Genomic DNA, 19,787 nt, shown 5'->3' on the forward strand with positions numbered 1-19,787 from the left:
TGGGTAAAATGAGGCTGAAACCTGCTGGGCTGCATTCCCAGGAAATTAAAGCATTCTAAGTCACAGGATGAGATAGGATGTCAGCACAAGATGTAGGTCATAAAGACCTTGCTGATGAAACAGGTAGCACTAACAAAGGCGGCCAAAACCCACCAAAACCAATATGGTGACAAGAGTAACCTCTGGTCGTCCTCATTGCTACACTCCCACTAGCACCATGACAGTTTATAAATGCCATGGCAACGTCAGGAAGTTACCCTATATAGTCTAAAAAGGGGAAGCATGAATAATCCACTCCTTGTTTAGTATATAATTTTTTTAAAACATAAAAATAGGCAACCAGCAGCCCTTGGGGCTGCTCTGCCTATGCAGTAGCCATTCTTTTATTTCTTTGCTTTCTTAATAAACATGCTTTCACTTTACTCTGTGGACTCCCCTCAAAATCTTTCTTGCTCAAGATGCAAGAACCCTCTCTTGGGGTCTGGATCGGGACCCCTTTCTGGTAACATTTTTCTGGTGAACCCCAAGGGATGTTACTGAAGAAACTCGTGACCAAAAGGAAAATCATCTGCGCACACCAATTGGCTGACTTTGGGTAAGTGGGGTGCATATACCTGGGTAAAGGATGGATTGGGTTAGAGGCCCAACTTAGGGGAGTTAGAGTCTCTCCTAAGACAGAGAGGGTTAAAGGGCCCTCTCAATAAAAGGCAAGGACGCTTGACCAAACTTGGGTTGGAGGCCCAATTTAGGAAGGTTAGAGTCCTTCCTAAGATTTAGGAGGTTAGAGGACCCTCTCAGTAAAGGTGCTCTCAGCTAAGAACAGGTTTGGCACTATGGGATGTTAATGGCTATTCTCTTTGAATTAATCTACCTTGCAGTCTGCTGATGGCTGTGGGTGACAGGATGAGGCATGTACGGGACCATGGGACATGGGAAGCTTTTTTCTCCCTAAAAGGGGAAACTTGAGAGCTAATGGGACTGCTGGAAAAGATCCCTTCACAACTGACAAGCAGCTGCCTGAACTTTTCAATCACGCTGGGATGGGTGGGTCTTTCTTGGGCCTCTGTGAGATGCTCGCCTTCCCCACCCTGCCACAAGCAATGCTTTTCTCTCTCTCTTTCTCTTTCCTGTCTTTTCTATTACTCAGGGTGACCATCTTGCCCAGAGACCACATGTTGAAAAAATGTCCTTGGCAAATTAACCTTGTAACCACATGGCAGTACTTTCTCTTGGTCTCTGCCATCACAATAGCAGCCTGGGTTCAATTCCCAGCTTAGGGAATGAGTACTTTCTGGTTTAATATCTGTGTGACCTTTGCCATTTGTTGATTCTCTTTCCCTCCACTAACTGTCTTGAATTTTACTTTCTCAGTGCAACTATTAGGTTACTTTTGGTAAAGTTCAAAAGCCAAAAATATCGGCCGATTGGCCTGGCTAAAAGTTGGGTAATACTTTTTAATTTTAAAATTTTAAATTTTAAAAGGACTCTTTTTTTTAGAGTGCTGTGGTTAAAAGTCAGCTTAATTAAAAGCAGATATTCCAGCTCTAACAGGCGGGGACTCGGGAAAAGCAGAGGAGGCGCCACAGACCCTGTTTGGGGAAAAACCTCTGTCTTCCTCATGAAACCCCAGGAATTAAAAGTGGATAGATCCCTCTCAAAATCTAAGGCTTTGTTCTGTTTTGCATTGCATTATCTGACGTTTTTAACTTTTGGGGGTATCAGAAATTACTTTGCATTATGAGAGACTTAGTGTGTAATAGCTAGGTAGGAAATATAGTTTTGAGAGATGGACTGATTCCCCCTTTTTGGGGATCCAGGATCTGGTATAAAAATGGGACCCTTAATTTGGGGGGATCTGTTTTGCCTTCCAGCTGTGCCTGCTTATTATGCCCTAAAAACTGCATGCTTTCCTGGCCCTGTTCCTCCAAGGGCTCCATCCTAAGCCAGTAATCCATTTAAGAAACTGGCAAAAGAAAAATCTTACAAGTACTGGATCTTCTTCTGTCTGTGTATTTATATATGTTATGTCTGTGATATTTATATATGAAAGAGTTTTAATTAATTGGCTTAAAAATAATAAGTTCTTATTTTATCAGAAAAGTAAAAACTGTAATGCCTTTTAGTTCATGTGACCTAAGTAATCTTTGGGCAATAAAAACAGTTTTACATGCAAGGAGTGTAAGGAAAGTGAAATGTGTTTTTGGTAAAAGATTATAAGAAGTCATGAGAATGTGGATTTCCTGCCTAAGTTTAGAGGGTTAAAGGATTGTTTTAAGTTGGGATAAAGCTGCAAGTTTGAGCAAGTTGTGGAAGATTTGCAAAAAATTAATTGTAAAAAAAAATTCTGTGTGTGAACATATTGCCTAAAATTTAAAAAGGTATTCAGTTTTTCCATAAATTGAACATTGGAATAAGAGCACAACAGGTTTTTCTTAGAGCACTGAACTGCTCTTTCACAAAAATTGTAAAGGGTTATAAAAGGTTTATGATCCACTTTGCTGAGGAGGTAAGGAAAAAAAAAGTTTGTAAGAATCTTATGTTCAAACTGATTAAGATGGAATAAATTTGTCTATAAGGTTTTATTAAGAATTGGGGTTGACATTAATAGTACACTAGTGCAACAGTGAAATTTGTCTTATTTGGTATAAAAATCCTGCAGGAAGCATTGTCAAATATAAAATGATGTTTGGCTTTCTTTGGGCTGTATTTGTATAAATATGTTATTGGTATAAATATGTTATTGGTATGTGTTCCAAAATTATGAGAAACTCCTATAATTCTAATGACTTAGTGTATGTGATTAATAATCATCATTGTTATGTAAAATTGTTGTATGCCACAGAAGTAGCCAAAATTTCCTTGTCAATTGTGGTTTTAATCGTGGCTGTCCTAACTAATAAGACTTTTTGTCATCTACAGACTATTGTCTTGTTTTGGTCCTCTGTAGAAAGTGGTTTTATAATCAACTATAGAACTCTAACAAGTGGTCTTAAATGAAGGTTTCTAATGACTTTGGAGATTGTGACATTAGAATAGCGGAAAAAACTTGAAGGACTCTTATGGAAAGCTGAAATGTTCATGGATATCAAGCAAAACAGGACTTAACTGCATGGACTGAACTAATAGAAGACTGAAGTAATCTTTTTTAACTTTTTGCTTAAAACGTTGCTGATCCTTCGTTTTGTTTTTCAGAGTCAAGGAAACTTTTCTTTTTTTTTTTTTTTTTTTTTTGAGACAGAGTCTTGCTCTGTCACCCAGGCTGGAGTGCAGTGGTGCAGTCTCAGCTCACTGCAACCTCCACTTCCCGGGTTCAGGCCATTCTCCTGCCTCAGCCTCCTGAGTAGCTGGGACTACAGGCACCCACCACCATGCCCAGCTAATTTTGTTGTTGTTGTTGTATTTTTAGTAGAGACGGGGTTTCACCATGTTAGCCTGAATGGTGTCGATCTCCTGACCTAGTGATCCACCTGCCTCGGCCTCCCAAAGTGCTGGGATTACAGGCATGAGCCACCACGCCCAGCTGAAACTTTTCTTTTGAGCTATTAACAGCTTTCAACAATTGAGTAAAGTATACTCCTGTGAACAAAATTTGGAGGATATTTGTTTCGCTCTATCTAATTTCTCCAGAATTTGGAAACTAAGTTGTGGGTATTCTTAACTTATGGCAATATACTTATTTGCATAAGTGCAATAAGAATCTGTTTTCATTTACAACAAGACACAACTGGAGATACTGGTTATTTTAGGAAGGCTTTGACTGGAATGATGTGCTTTCCATTAAGGAATCACACTTGACTGATAGAGCCAATCAGAGCCCCTTGGGAAAACTGGCCTCATGCCTTGTCTACACAGTCCCTGTGCAGGGTTCCTGACCTGTGGTAAGTTCCTGACCTGTGGTAAGAATGTCACTTTCTGACAGGCCCAGGAGCCCCAAGTTATCTTGGGACCTCAAGAGGAGAGAAATTTACCCAAGTCATAGGTATTTGACAGTACAACCCCATGGCTGGGTTCAGCTTAAAAAAAAAAGTCTGATCTGAGATTCCTTCTATGGAACAGAGTTCCATCAAAGCCAATTTTAAAAGCCTATGTGAAAAATAATTATTCTTGCTGCACTTTATACAAATAATTAGGCCAAGTATAATAAAGCAAATCAGTCATACCATGATTTGTCTTTAGTAAAAAATGGGAAACTGGAGAGAGAAAAATTATGTTTCAATGACTGTGGTACACCTGTTTTTAGATTCTAGTCTCATCAGTTGTTTTTAAGTTTTTTTTTTTTTCCTGCAATTTAGACTAACCCTCTTATTCCTGTGAATCAACTGGTGATCTCTGGCTGCTGCTCAGAAGAAACAAGAGGGATGGGTAATGTAAAAATCTGGATGAATATTCTAATTCTGGGCACATTGGAATAAGCTAGTGATCCCATATCAGCTTGGTTCCAACAGTTGCTCAGCTCATGGAAAGCCTTCTAATTTAGTTTGCTTGGATAATTTTATTTATTTTGCTTTACTGTTGTGGAATACAATGCTGTTATACTCTTTGTGTAGAAATGCAGGATAAGCTTACTCAATATTTTCTTAAACACTTATTAATCTTCCAGATATCACTTTTGTTGGAACTCAAGAATTATGAATGACCCTCACCATACGGAGGCTTTCTAACTGAGCTCCTTTCTACCCTGAATACAAGAGACCCAGTAGTTAGGTAGGAATAACATTGCCTCTGTTCAGCATGAAGAAGTTACAGAAGATGGATCTTTGTCCCTCTACAACCCTTAGGATTAAGGGTTCACTTGTAAAAGGGAGGGGGGAAATATGTTAGAGGCATTTGAATCAGAGCAACTTCATCATGAGTAGGGGCTCAGTAAAATGAGGCTGAAACCTGCTGGGCTGTATTCCCAGGAGGTTAAGGCATTCTAAGTCACAGGATGAAATAGGAGGTCAGCACAAAATACAGGTCATAAAGACCTTACTGATAAAACAGTTTGCAGTAAAGAAGCCAGCCAAAACCCACCAAAATCAAGATGGCAACAAGAATGATCTCTGGTCCTCCTCACTGCTACACTCGCACCATGATAGTTTACAAATTCCATGGCAATGTCAGGAAGTTACCTTATATGGTCTAAAAAGGGGAGGCATGAATAATCTACCCCTTGTTTAGCATATAATTTAAAAATAGCCATAAAAATGGGCAAGCAGCAGCCCTCAGGGCTGCTCTGCCTATGGAATAGCCATTCTTCTATTCCTTTACTTTCCTAATAAACTTGCTTTCACTCTATGGGCTCGCCTTGAATTCTTTATTGCGTGAGATCCAAGAACCCTCTTTTGGGGTCTGGATCTGGACCCCCTTTCTGGTAACATTGGCACTTCAGGCATATACTTTGTGTTTTAGGAGAAGAAGGAGTTTGATTTGAGGATCAGAGGGACCTTTGGTGCCTTTCAAACTATACCTTGCAGAAAGCAAACTTCTATATATCATTTGTCATGAAAATACACATTAGCCCAACATATAGCCACCCAAATATCCCACCAGTTATGCATTATTTTGACTTTTGTTCACTGGAATAAATGGCTTGCATCCCACTGCTGCTCTCTCACCTAGTCGCTAGTGATCTGAGAACACCTCTAAACCCTGTTTGTGCCTCTTGCTCCCTATTAGCCTGCAGAACTCCTTCAGCAGCAGCCTAGGAAAACTAGGAAGTATTGTGGTGTGGGATAATGGGTCTGGGCTCTGGAGTCAGACCTGCAGGTGAAATTCAGACCTGCTAGTTGCAGGCTGTGTGATCCTTTAACAAGTTATTAATCTACCAGGGCCTCTGTTTCCTCATCTATAAAAGGGAGATGACTTCACAATAACCTTAGGAAATAGGTACTCTTATGATTACCATTTTTCAAATGAGGAAATTGAGACTCAGGAAATAGTCACTTGTCCAAGGTCACTAAGTGGCAAAATCAGGATTCAAAACTAGACCTTTTTGATTCTTAACCACTTGATATTAGAAGTACAGGCAGTTCAGAAATGGTAGTGATTACTAAAATTGTTGTGTTGTACATGCTTAGAGCCAAAATCAAAGGAGATTTAGCTGCCCATATACCCAGTGTATATATATATATGTTCACTAATCATATGTCTTGACAGCATTTTATTTCCTTATCCTCCTGACTGGGTAAACATGGAGAAGAAGCATATTCAAATATATGTGCAGGTATGTATCTATATACAGTAACTGAAGGTGAAGCTTGGGCTAATATCTGGAGGAAAAAATACAACAGCACAGGTGAGAGCTTCTCTCACCCCTACTCCCTGTGGGGCAGAATGAACTAGCCCAAGTTGCACTCCCTGTCGTAGAGGTGTCACAAGGTGACACCTTGCATTAATGCTGATCTGCTTATATACACCCATGGTGACCTTTTGCTGGTGGTTAGAAAGAGTTAGACATTGTGGCAGCTATGGACACTGCTCAATTCTCCCTTCAAGCAGGAACATACCTTTCATCTGTGAGCAGGGAAGTTAGCTGAGAACTTCTAACTGTAGCACCTGCAAGATTTGCACTATATTTGAACCAATGCCATGGTCTTCCAGGGCAGCCTGTAGCCAATGACTGAGCACACTAAATGTACTCAAGTCTGGCCATCAGTCCAGTGTGGGGCTTTTCTCATGGGACATCTTTGCTGCACAGCCCTCTCTTGGATATGCTGAGACTTTGTCAGAGCCACGTCACAGCCTGCCTAATTCTGCTTTTGTCCTTCTTTCCTTTCACAAGTGTCAGATATACATCAAGGTCTGAATGCTTTCCTGCCCAACACTGCCTCCTTTTTTATCTTTCACAGATATTAACTATCCCCCAATAAAGCTCTTTGACTCCTAACTCTATCTCAATATCTGCTTACTACTAGAGAACAAGAACTGACCCATGGGTTTTTGTTGCCTGTCCTTTGCTGAATTGAAGCACTGATCAATATTGAGAGTGAGCGGAGAGTGAGAGCCTGGTGGCTTCTCAGGCAGCTATCCTACTAGCCTGCTTGACCGTTACCATGGAAACATACACAGGGAAGGAAAACAAAAAACAAAAAACAGGAGACAGGGACTCATGGCAAAACCCCACAGCCAGGCTGTGGGAGAGGCTTCCCAGCCACTTGGGCAGAAGGCTTGGATTCACAGCCAATTGCATTTGGCCTTGTAAGGGCTGGAGTTGAAGAGGGAATGGAGAGACACTTAAGCTGCCCAGGCCTGAGATACGGCAGCAGGGAATAGAGGATAGAAGGGAATGCTGGGTAATAGGAGTGTATGGCCCACATTGCACTATTAGTATTCACTAACGGACCCCAGCTTCCTAGCGTCTTCACATCCTGGCAGCAAAATCCGCACTTAACCAATACTTTCCAAACAGAAGCTGACCTGCTAAAGATTTCTGTATACCCTGGCCTTCTGGCCCACACTACCTCCCACTCTTGCCTTTGTATGTCCTTGAATCATTGCTCCAGAACACAGATTCTGAATCTGGACTTGGGTCTATATAACTGCTGGAGCTTCCAGAGGGTGGTCTGTGATTTCCCCAAGGAAATTTTACAAATACTTCTCTGGGAACAAGGGCCATATCTTTCATTGGAGATTAGGAACTTTGGGTTCAGGGAAAGTGAGTCCATCTTTATGGATTAAGTAGGCAGTACTGGCACATAGTAGGTGCCCAAAAAATTGTTACGTAAATGAATGCATGACTAGAAAGAAGAAAATCAAGGTAGAAAAAATTAATTTAAGTGAGATAAGACATAAAACACTCAACAGTACCTGACTTATGGTACCTGACACATGGTCAGTCTTTTCAACAAAAATCTAATACTCCAGGCTGACTAAACAATAAAGTACTTAACCATTTTCTGTCGTTGGGTATACCAATTTTTCTCCATTTTTTCTTACACACTGAGACATTGAACATCTTTGTACACATATTTTTGCACACATGTGAGAACATACCTAGAGGATAAAGTTCTAGAAGTGCAATTGCTGGATTAAAGGATAAGCACATTTTAAATCTTGATTAAAACCATGAAATTTCCCTCCAAAAAGGCTCTACCATTTCATACTCCCACAAAATGTATATGAGTGCTCATTTACCCAGACTGTACTTATTAATTTTTAGGAAGTTGCAAAACTCATGAATGAAAAACAGTATTGTGTTTTAGTTTATATTTCTTTAATTTTTAGAAAATATAACTCCTAAATGTATGCTTCAGTTATGACCTCCAAACTTATACTGAAAATCAACTGCCTACTCAAATGCCTGACAACTCTAATTTAATTTAATCAAAATCCTAAACTGGAGGAATTTTTTAAAGGTAGAACTAAAATATGGACAACAATAATATTTAAGATAGGAGAGTGTTAAGATGTCCAAACTGAACTGATCTTATCCTCAAATCTGCTCAACCTATGCACTATCCAATCTCTGAAAATGGCAACTCCATTCTTCCAATTGCTCAGGCCAAAACCCTGGAACCATCCTGGATTCCACCCTTTCTGTCACACCCACAGATTCAGACATTTCTCACTACCTCCACCAATACCACCCTGGTTTAAACCACTATCATCTTTTGACTGCATTATTGTTCAAGCTTCCTACATGATCTTCCTGATCCCATTCTAACTGTTCCCAACCCCAGTCTATTCCAAGTATACCAAGTATAAAAGCAAGAGTGTTTCTTTAAAAAACACGATTCAGATCACATCAGTCCTCTGCTCAAAAACCCCCAATGCCTTTCCATCTCATTTTAAATAAAAGGTAAAGTATTTTCAGTGGCTTGCAAGGTCCCCACTGTCTGGCCCCTGCTGACTCTCTGGACCTCATCTTTCTCATGCTCACTCAACTCCAGCTGCTTGGCCTTTTTGCTGAATGTGGACCACTCTAGGAAAGACACCTACTTATGGTCTTTGCTCCTACTCACAAGGCTGTTCCACCAGATATCTTCCTTCATGCCTCATCCTCACACTTCAGTCCTTTTCTGCTCAAATGTCATATAATAAGAGATCCTCTCTACCTATCCTTTCTAAGATAGCACATCCTTCAGCACTCTCTATCCCCCTACTTTGCTTATTTATTTTGTTATAAAGCACTTTTCACCACTAATATGTATCTTAATTTTTGCTATTTGTCTAAACCCACCAGAATGTAAATTCCAAGAAGGTGAGGATTTTGTATATATCGTTCACGACAGAATCCTGAGCACCTATTACAGTGCTTGGCATGTAGTAGCTGCTCATTAAATACTTGTTGAATAAATAAATGACCAAGATTAAGCATTAGTGAGGACGACCATTTGTAGTGCTTCATCTGTGAACTGCCATTTCATGTCCTTTGCCTGTTTTTCCATTGAAGTTCTTTTTTATTTCTTATTGATTTTTGTAGGAGACCTTTAGAGAAAGTGCATATTAATGCTTTGTTACCTGTTATAAATATTTTCTCCTTTTTGTCACTTGCCTTTTTATTTTGTTTATATTTTTGTCTGTTGTAATGATTAATTTTCTATGTCAGTGTGACTAGGTTAAGGGATACCCAGATAGCTGGTAAAACATTGATCCTGGGTGTGTCTTTGAGGGTGTTTCTAGAAGATAGTAGCATTTGAGTCAGTAGATTCAGTAAAGAAGATGCACCCTCACCCTCATCATCCAATCCATCGAGGGTCCAGAGAGAACAAACAAGTGGAGTAAAGGAAAATTCACTCTATCTTCTTTTGCTGGAACATCCATCTTCTCCTGCCCTTGGACATCGGAACTTCTGGTTTTCAGGACTTTGGATTCAGCCTGAATCACACCACCGTCTCTCCTGTTTCTCCAGCTTGCAGATGGCAGATCATGGAACTTCTCGGCTTCCATAATCACGTGAGCCAATTCCCATGATAGATTCCCTCTTATCAATTTATCTCTATCTATCTATCTATCTATCTATCTATCTCTATCAATCATCTATCTCTATCTATCTATCTGTCTATCTAACTATCTATTTATATCCTATTGGTCCTGTTTCTCTGGAGAACCCTAATACAGCTGTGCAGCTATTTTATGATTTTTATCTGTTCCAGCTTGGCATTTTTTTTTTTGTTTATAACTTCTGGTGTTCATGGAAAGCTTAACACAGTATTCCCTACCACAAAATTACAAATATATGCTCTCATATTTTCAAGTACTTACATAGGTTTGGAGATGTTTGTTTTCCTTAAGCTTTTATAAGGTTTAGATTCATCTTAGATTTTTTTTCATTAGATATATGCTGTCAAGCAGAGGTCTAACTTTATTTTGCACTTCTATCTTCTACATCTGTATGCCTGTGACCCTTAGAAAAATGTATGTGGGACCCACAGACAAAACTGGGCAGCAAGCACTGAGTTCATTACTCCTATAATGGACCTTCCTATCAATCGGTGTGGTGGGAAAAAGTAAAATACCTTTGCCCACCACCACCCCCTTCTGGAGCCAGATGAGAAACCAAAGGATTAGGGAGCAAAGGTACCATTAGTTCCTTCATTCTCAGTCAATGTTGAAAAGCTTTTCTGGACAGAGGAGGGGCAAATACATTCTTAGCATAACATATACTTGCAATAGTTTGGATGTGGTGGGTTCCTACCAAAACTCATATTGAAATTTGATCTCCAATGTGTTAGGAGGTGGGGCCTGGTGGGAGGTGTCAGGGTCATGAAGGTGAATCCCTTATGAAGAGATTAAGGCCCTCCTGTGGGGTGAGTTCTTCCTCTCACAGGAATGAATTAGTTCCTGTGAAAGTGGGTAGCTAATGTGAAATGTGTTATACAAATTGTATCACTCTGCTTCAGAGCTCTAAAATGGAGTTGGGAAGCCATTCTCAGAAGGACTACCTATACAACATGTGAACTTGCAAAACAGGAACTTGCCTTGAACTTTGAACTGGGCTAAACCACCACAACAACAGCATCCTGGAAAACAGCTGAATTTTGCCAGTGCTGCAACTCCTGAACAGTGACAACTAATGAACTATAGGTTCATTTACAAAGCCAGCCACCTCCACCAATGATACTTATTTCAAAACAACTTCTGTAATCACCCTCAGCATCCTTTTAAAAATTGCTACTCTGCTTCCTCCCTTTGGCAGATAATTTGGCTTCTCGCTGAATCTGTGTCTCCCAATTTGCAATTCCTAAGGCCCTAATAAATGCTTGCTGCGTTGCAGTCAGTTCTTTTGCCTCTTCTTGGTCGACGTTAAACGGTGTCAGAAGTGGGATATGATGTTATTCTCTTACTATGCATTCTGGTGCTGCCACAGATTTGAGCACTGTACCTGCAGGAACTCCTTGTGTTCCATCACCTCCCTGACAGCTGCATACTCTGTTAGTGAGTCCCCTCTTTTCCCTGACCCTCCTAACTTGGTTTGAGGTTCATATCTTTATTGGGAGTTCTTTGTTGCCAGCTGTCCACAAAGGACATTTTCCCCTTGTGGTGAGTATTCATGAGGGCTTTTGCTTCTAAGAGTATAGGTGCTGAGTCACCCCTTTCTGGGAATCTCGGTTTCTTGGTGCAAAAATTATAGTGCTTCATCTTGTGAATTTCTTTCTTGATGGATGAATTTAACTGAAAGTGATTTGGAATTACAATGGCCTACCTGTTGATCTTTTGAATTTCCGCAATGCATTTTCTTCCACAGTTAGAAGGGCTAAAAGAAAAGACCAAATGGCATAAATAGGATGTCTGCTTTAATTTGGTATCTTGAGGCATCTAAAAGACTCTAGGAATCTAAACCAGTGTCTCTAAAAGATAACAATGCCAAATTAATTCAAAGACTAAATTAGAAAATACTCAGAAGCTTCTAAAGATGAAACAAATCTGGAAACAAGCACTCCTCTATTTGTCTTTGTCTTGTGTCTCCTCCCCCTCCTAGCCCTAGCTATTCCATTTCACTGCCATTCTTGGCACCCTCTTTGCTTATATGGTAAAAACTTATTCTAAACCTGAGCAATTCCTCCTGGGCTTTCCATAAAGAGGGTTATTGGATTGAGTCACTATTGGAATAATTATACCATTGGAAATTCTAATCATCAGTGGCCAAAAGCTGGATCCTTTTAAAGATCTCTCATTCTAAACAATTACCTTATTTGTATATATGGGAGGATGAAATTTCTTTTAAAAGACATATAATAGTGTCATGCCTAGCCTTAGAAATTTTCTTGACTAAATTAAAGGGCAATCCTAAATCAAAGTTAAAATATTTTGTATGCTCAAACTGTCTGCTTTGGAGCCCATCCAGGATTTACCTCCCTGCCCCCCCCCCCAAAAAAAAAACACTTTACCCTATGGTCTAGGGCTGGGATTTGATGCTCTCACTGCCAGGGCCCAGGTTCGATTCCCAGTCAAGGAATCAGTCTCTGCTGATGTAAGCCCTTAAAGGCAGGAAAAGAAACATTTATTGAAAAATTGGTTTGATATTTATGTGACTTAACTTTTTGGGGTATTCATTTATTATTGATCCTCTTCCCTCCCATGAACATCTTTTGAGTTCCTGTCTTACCAACTTTCTCTTTTAATCCTTCATCTGTGGGTACATGGGATGGTCAGCTTTTGTGTGTAGACAGTCGGCTAAGAAGCTGAGATGTTAGAGAATATTGCCGGATACAAATGTGGGTTGTATCCCATTTGTGGCTAGCAAAACTGTCCTTTCTTTGAGCTGTCTTTGGGATGGTTCTGGGTCTTGTGAGGAATACTTTGCATTTGGAAATGTCTCATGTGTCCTTGGTTAGGTCATATCCTTGGTTAAAGCTTTTTGGTTTTGGTGAGTCATTTGAAAGTCACCTTTGGGGGAAAAAAGTTCAAAAGTCAGTAATATTGACTGTTTTTCCTGGATGAAATCTGATAAGATATTTGAAAAGACACCCTTTTTATAGGAACACTATAGTCAGAAATCGGCTTAATTAAAAGTGGATTTTCAGGCTCTAATATTTTTAAAGGCCTTTCTGCTTTTTCTAGTTTAGATTCTGTTTTTGGGAATTTTTTCAGTCAACTGAAATCCCCTTTTCAATGATATGTTTGCTCCTTCTGTTTGCTCCCTTTCTTGTTGGCATGATTTTTGCTGAGAAAAAATGTAAAGCTTCATTGGTCTTTCTGGGAAACTTAAAATTGGCTCCCCAAATTGGCTCCACTAAGACTTGTTCCGTTTCCTTCCACTTCTCCTCCTCCTTCCTTTTTGTCATCTTCAATTCCATATAACAAAATCTAGAGGAGACTTCTAGCAGCCCTAAAACCCCATTAAAAGGTGCACAGAAAAAGGTGCCACACAACTCCTTTTTAAGATCTCCTGTTTTCCTTGTGGAGCCCTAAGAGTCATGGACAGGTTCCTTTCAGATTTCAAGCTCTGGTCTCTTTTTCATTGAGTTCCCTGGTCTCTCTGGCTTTTGGGGGGACCAAGGATTAGTTTATGCTGTGAGAGAAAACTTGACCTATGTGTGTTTGATGACTGGTGGGTCACTAGCAAGGGCTGCAGTTTTGAAGGTGGCTGACAGTGGTTATTTAGAGTGAATGATTATTACTGCACAGGCTACTCATTTTTTTTTTTGCATGTTTAAATTAAAAAAAAAGTGGTTTGCACATTTGCAGGCCATGAAAACATTTGCCACTGAGGGATGACTTCTGTGGTGAATGGGCTGATCACAGAGTGGGCTAACGAGTATTGGGTCTCCCACCACCTTCTGGAAATGTCTTTGCAGCGAAGTACACTGTGGAAGCCTTGCACAGCCCAGTCCTGTAGTGTTTCTCTCTTTTGGAGGACAACAGATTCAGTGTAAAAATGAGATCCTTGATTTTGGGGGATCTGGATGCTCTGCCTTCCAGCTGCTCCTGCTTTTCACATACATAAGTTTTAGGCCGTGGAAAGTGCAAATGATTTGTTGGCCCTATTCTTTAATGGGCTCTGCCCTGAGCTCAGTGGTCCAGTTGAAAAACAGAGACTAAATTAGAAGCCACCTATCTAAAAATATTAGTCTTCAAAATATGGCTTTCTGGCATTTGGTTATTTTGAAAACGTTTCTGAATTTTCCTAGGCTCATCTGTATAATCCTATGGTTAATTCCTATTTATTTTGTGTTACATTGGTATCCATTTTTAATCTTTCTCTAACTAACACACCCAAAGTCTTTCTTGAAAATGCTTAAATTCTCTTCCTGTGCTTTGAGATGTAAATTTTCTACCCTCTTTTCTCTAAAACTCAGTAAAAGCTTTGGTCATGTGGGACAGATAAACTTCAACTTGTTCCATTTACAGAGGCATAATTTAATCCAACTTTCTTTTTAAACTAGCGAATTTCACGTGTCGCATGACTAATATTTTACAATCAAAGCTACACATTCTTTGTATTTTATGTATACATGTGTACATGTCTGTTTGTACATTGAGTAAATGATACTAAATTTACTTATAAATAAATGAGTACTTATAAATTAAATAACTAGGCCATATGCATTTTGAATTCACGTGACTTTAGTAATTTTTAGTAAATAAAGCTAGTTTAAAAATTGTTGGTAAAATAAAATAGAAATGTCTTCAGAATTTTAGATATATTCACCTGAGTCTACCACTCAAACAAATGTATGCCATCTCTACTAGATGTTTTAAGGTCATAAAAGTCTTGCTTCTGTGATCATTTTGAGGCTTGCTTGATTTGTCTGTGAGCTAAAGCTGTAATGGGAGGGTGACGGACCTCCCTAAAGCCTTGTGCACATCTTTCTGTGAACTTGCGTCTTTCATTTTCAGCCTTTAAATACTGGGGTCTAGACAGGTGGCCATGGTGAGGCTGGAAGACATAGGTATGTCCACAGTGCCTAGGCCACAAGCTGCAGAGCAGAGCCAAGCCCAACATGGCCTCATCCTCTCTGGCCCAGCTGTGCCCCCTGGCCATGCTGGGAAGGGTCGGATCCTTCAGGCATTGTCTTCACAGCTCTGTCCTCTGTCCTGGGCTCTGCACCTGATATATATAACATTAAAATTACTTAACTCCTATGTTTTACTGTAGAAATTTGGATTACTGAAAGTTAAAATTATAGTTAATATATGTAATTAAAATTACTGGATATAAGAGAAACAATTCTGTACACAGACTGCATAAGAAAAGTAGGATGTTTTTGGTAAGAAAGTTTATAAGAAAGACAAGTGAATGTGTTTTTTCTTCAAAGAAAAGTAATCTTTGTCTAGTTTAAAGGTGATTTAAAGGTTGTTTTTGTTGAAGGAATAAAAAAGAATGATAGATATAACTGAATGGATATAGAAAGTTGAGGAAAGAGAGAGAATGAAAAAAACTTGTAAGAGTTTATAAAAGAGTTGTGGAAATCTTATCTTATGTGGTCAGTCTAAGAATGGATAAATTTGTTTATAAAATTTTAGTAAAATTAGCTTTAGTATTAATAATACACCAATGCAAAGGTAGAATTTGATTTTCTCTTTTGAACAATATTTTTGTTTAGTAATAATAAGAAACAGTAAAAGACTAGTTCAACTTTTAAGTAAATTGCAAAAAAGAGAGGAGTTTGCCTCATGCTATCTTTATTAGGTCATTTGATTATTTAGAAAACTGTTTTCTGTCAAAGAGTAAAAGTTTTTAGCTTTATGAAGACTTTTAATTATCACTTTGGCTAAATGAATGACTATTATTTTACAGTGACCTGTGATCCTATTCTGATATCAAGTGTTTTAAATCTTTGATATTTGACAAACTTCCCAAAATGAAATTTAAAATTGTAAATTAAGTCTTTTTGACTTTAAACAAACTTTCAGACATTTTTAAAAGATCCTCTGAGAAGGAGTTTGATACCAGCCTGGCCAATATGGTTAAACCCTGTCTCTACTAAAAAATACAAAAATTAGCTGGGCATGGTGGCATGCACCTGTAGTCCCAGCTACTCAGGAGGCTGAGGCAGGAGGATCTCTGGAACCCGGGAGGTGGAGGTTGCAGTGAGTGAGATCATGCCACTTCACTCCAGCCTGAGCAGCAGAGCAAGACTCCATCTCAAAAAAAAAAAAAAAAAAAAAAAGATCCTCTGAGAGTTCAAGAAAACGTATTAGGCTTATTTTGTATGTTAAAATCAAATGGAAATCATTGTCCAATAAGAAATGGTGTTTAACTTTGAATTATGTTCATAGGGATGTTATTAATATGTGTTCCAAAATTGTGTGAGATTCAAAAAATCTGATACGTCCTAGTAAATTGCTGTATTCTGATGCTCTTTTTCTAAAAGGTCTTTGCAAATCTTAAAATGTTGTGTCTTCAAGGAGGTTCATGGAAGAGGGTCTGACAGATACTCTGAAATACAGAACTCTGCTTATGGCATTCAAATTATTCAACTGTACTGGGTAAAATTTTTTTTAAAACTCTAATTTAAAAAGCTGTATTCATAAAATTGGTAACCCAACATTAAGCAGAACAAGAATTAATTACGTGAGACTAACTTGATGAAGGACTGAAATGATTTTTATGACTTTTTGCTAGAACTATTGCTAATTCTTTTTATGGTTTTGTTTTACAGAGTTAAGAATTTTTTTCCCTCTTAAGCTATTTTTACCTTATATCAATGGGTAATGTATACTTTTGTTAACAAAACTGAGACATTTACCTTTCTCTTTACCCGATTTATCTAGAATCCACAAATTATTCATGAGTATTCTTATTTTATGGCAATATAGTTGTCTGCCTAAGTTCAATAAGAATCTGTTTTCTTCTGTGACAGGATACAATTGAGCCACTGGTTATTTTACCAAGGCTTTGACTGGAATATCATATTTTTGAATGTGACCAGGCTGCTTCGAGAAATTGAGATTGACTTTAAAGCCAATAGATGTGGAAAAAGACTGGCCTGGTACCTTGCCTACATGTTCCCCTACAGGGTTCCTGACCTTTCAGTATTTAAAGAATGTCACTTTCTGATAGGTCCAGAAACCTCAAGGTATTTTGACAACTCTAACAAGAGAAGAATTCAGCTGGGTGTGGTGGCTCATGCCTGTAATCCCAGCACTTTGGGAGGCTAAGGTCGGTGGATTGCTTGAGCCCAGGAGTTTGAGACCAGCCTAGGCAACATGGTGAAACCCTGTTTCTACAAAAAATAAAAATTAGTTAGGTGTCGGTGGCATGCACCTGTGAACCCAGCTACTCTGGAGGCTGAGGTGGGAGAATCACCTGAGCCAGGGAGGTCAAGGCTGCAGTGAGCTGTGATCTTGCCACTGCACTCCAGCCTGGGTGACAGAGTGAGACCCTGTCTCAAAAAAATATTTAAAAAAGAGAATTCACGCAATTCATACAAGAATTACAAGCGCAAGTCTGACGGTGAATCCTTAGCTTGGCTTCCTACACTTAAGAAGCTTTTAAAAATCAAATCTGGTATTTCTTATTTTAAAAAGTTTCAGGAGTAGGAAGAGCCTCCTGGGAAGGTGATGACTCAACTGTCCTACTGAGAATGAGAAATAGGTGTAGCTTTGGATGTGAAAAAGGTCCAAAAGCCCATTTCTTGCAGAAAGCCATAAACAGAAAGGGGGAGAGAGACCACAGTGTGTTTGGAGAACTCAAGTAGTTAAATTTAAGGTGCTACGAAATAGTAGCAAAAGAAGAGGGTAGAGACTTTGTAAGCAAAAGCCAGATTGTAAAGGACCTTAGATTAATATATCATGGCCAAGCAGTGGGAAGAGTTCTGTTAACAATGCAATGTTGTGGGATAAAGTTCTCACTAGTGGGATTGGCCATATAACCAATTGCTTCCTAAGTGTTGAAGGAACTGATGGAGTTAAATCCTATCTTATGACAGAAGGATCAGATGAAAAAAGAGTGTAAAGACAGTTAATCAACTGGCCCATGCCCTTCACATGGACAAAAACTTGAAAGCTGGCTGTCTTGTACATGTGTTTTGGCCAAAAGCAAAATGTGCCCTCTTGAGAGATTACCTGGTGTTAGTAGACAGTCCAGGCACAGATGTTACTACAGAGCTGGATATCTGGATTGATAAGTTTTGCCTAGATGCTGATGTCTTTGTTTTGGTTGCAAACTCTGAATCAACACTAACGAATACGGAAAAACATGTTTTCACAATGTGAATGAGTGGCTTTCCAAGCCTAATATTTTCATTCTCAATAATCGTTGGGATGCCTCTGCATCAGAGCCAGAATATATGGAAGATGTGGGGCACCTGCTGAAGGATTTCAGGCAAGATTACAGGAATTTCAGAATTTTGAACAAATCTTTGAGGAGTGTATCTCACAGTCAGCAGTGAAAACAGTTTGAACAGCACACTATCAGAGCTAAACAGATACTAGCTACTGTGAAAAAACAAAGGATTCAATAAACATGGCAGCTGAACAGAAAAGGCATTATGCAGTGGAAGAGAAGGAAGACCAAACTGATAGACTGGACTTTATCTGAAACCAGATGAACCTTTTAACACTGGATGTTAAGAAAAAAACCAAGGAGGTTACTGGGGAGGTGGCAAACAAAGTGTCATGTGCAATGACAGATGAAATTTGTCGACTGTCTGTTTTGGTTGATGAATTTTGTTCAGAGTTTCATCCTACTCCAGATGTATTAAAAATATATAAAAGTGAATTAAATAAGCATATAGAGGATGGTATGGGAAGAAATTTGGCTGATCGATGCACCAATGAAGTAAACACCTAGTGCTTCAGTTCCAGCAAGAAATTGTTGAAAGTTTGAAGCCATTACTTCCAGCTGGTATACAGGATAAACTACATACACTGATCCCTTGCAAGAAATTTGATCTCAGCTATAATCTAAATTACCACAAGTTATGTTCAGATTTTCAAGAGGATATTGTATTTCATTTTTCCCTGGGCTGGTCTTCCCTCGTACCTCAATTTTTGGGCCCTAGAAATGCTCAAATGGTGCTCCTAGGATTATCAGAGCCTATCTTTCAGCTCCCTAGATCTTTAGCTTCTACTCCCACTGCTCCTACCAGTCCAGCAATGCCAGATAATGCATCACAGGAAGAACTCATGATTACATTAGTAACAGGATTGGCTTCTCTTACATCTAGAACTTCTATGGGCATCAATATTGTTGGAGGAATTATTTGGAAAACTATAGGCTGGAAACTCATATCTGTTTCATTAACTATGTATGGAGCTTTGTATCTTTATGAAAGATCATCCTGGACCACCCATGCCAAGGAGAGAGCTTTTAAACAGCAGTTTGTTAACTATGCAACTGAAAAAATGAAGATGATTGCTAGCTCCACAAGTGCAAACTGCAGCCACCAAGTAAAACAACAAATGGCTACCACTTTTGCTCACCTGTGCCAACAAGTTGATATTACTCAAAGACAACTGGAAGAAGAAATTGCTAGATTACCCAAAGAAATAGATCAGTGGGAGAAAATACAAAACAATTTAAAGCTCTTAAGAAATAAAGCTGTTCAACTTGAAAATGAGCTGGAGAATTTTACTAAGCAGTTTCTACCTTCACGTGATGAAGAATGCTAACAATAGAGATTGCTTTGGTGACCATGATAGGAGGAAATGAAACTTGTAAGATCGGGACAATTGTTGTTTTTATGAAATGACTTTAAATATGAATGTTACTAACTGTACCTAAATAGCAAAGCCCTATGTAGATTCTGGTAATGATGTATCTCATGGTATTTGTATTTTTTAAGAGTGTTGTGTCCTTAGTTTTAATTTTGGGTAAAGAAAAAACTAAAATCTGGAATTAGTTACAAGCAACAGTACCAACTTATGTGACCCTTGAGGGGTGGGGCTGTGAGCTCTTAATTTGTTTGATTCTGAAA

At 39.0% G+C, this 19,787-nt stretch overlaps 1 pseudogene; it reads left to right on the forward strand.

Annotated features, from left to right (window-relative positions):
• The first annotated feature begins 530 nt into the window (after nt 1–530).
• LOC129024161 (mitofusin-1-like) lies at nt 531–19,510 on the forward strand (annotated as a pseudogene).
• The last annotated feature ends 277 nt before the right edge of the window (nt 19,511–19,787 follow it).

The sequence above is a fragment of the Pongo pygmaeus genome, chromosome X (assembly GCF_028885625.2).
Source record: "Pongo pygmaeus isolate AG05252 chromosome X, NHGRI_mPonPyg2-v2.0_pri, whole genome shotgun sequence".
Lineage (NCBI taxonomy): Eukaryota > Metazoa > Chordata > Mammalia > Primates > Hominidae > Pongo > Pongo pygmaeus.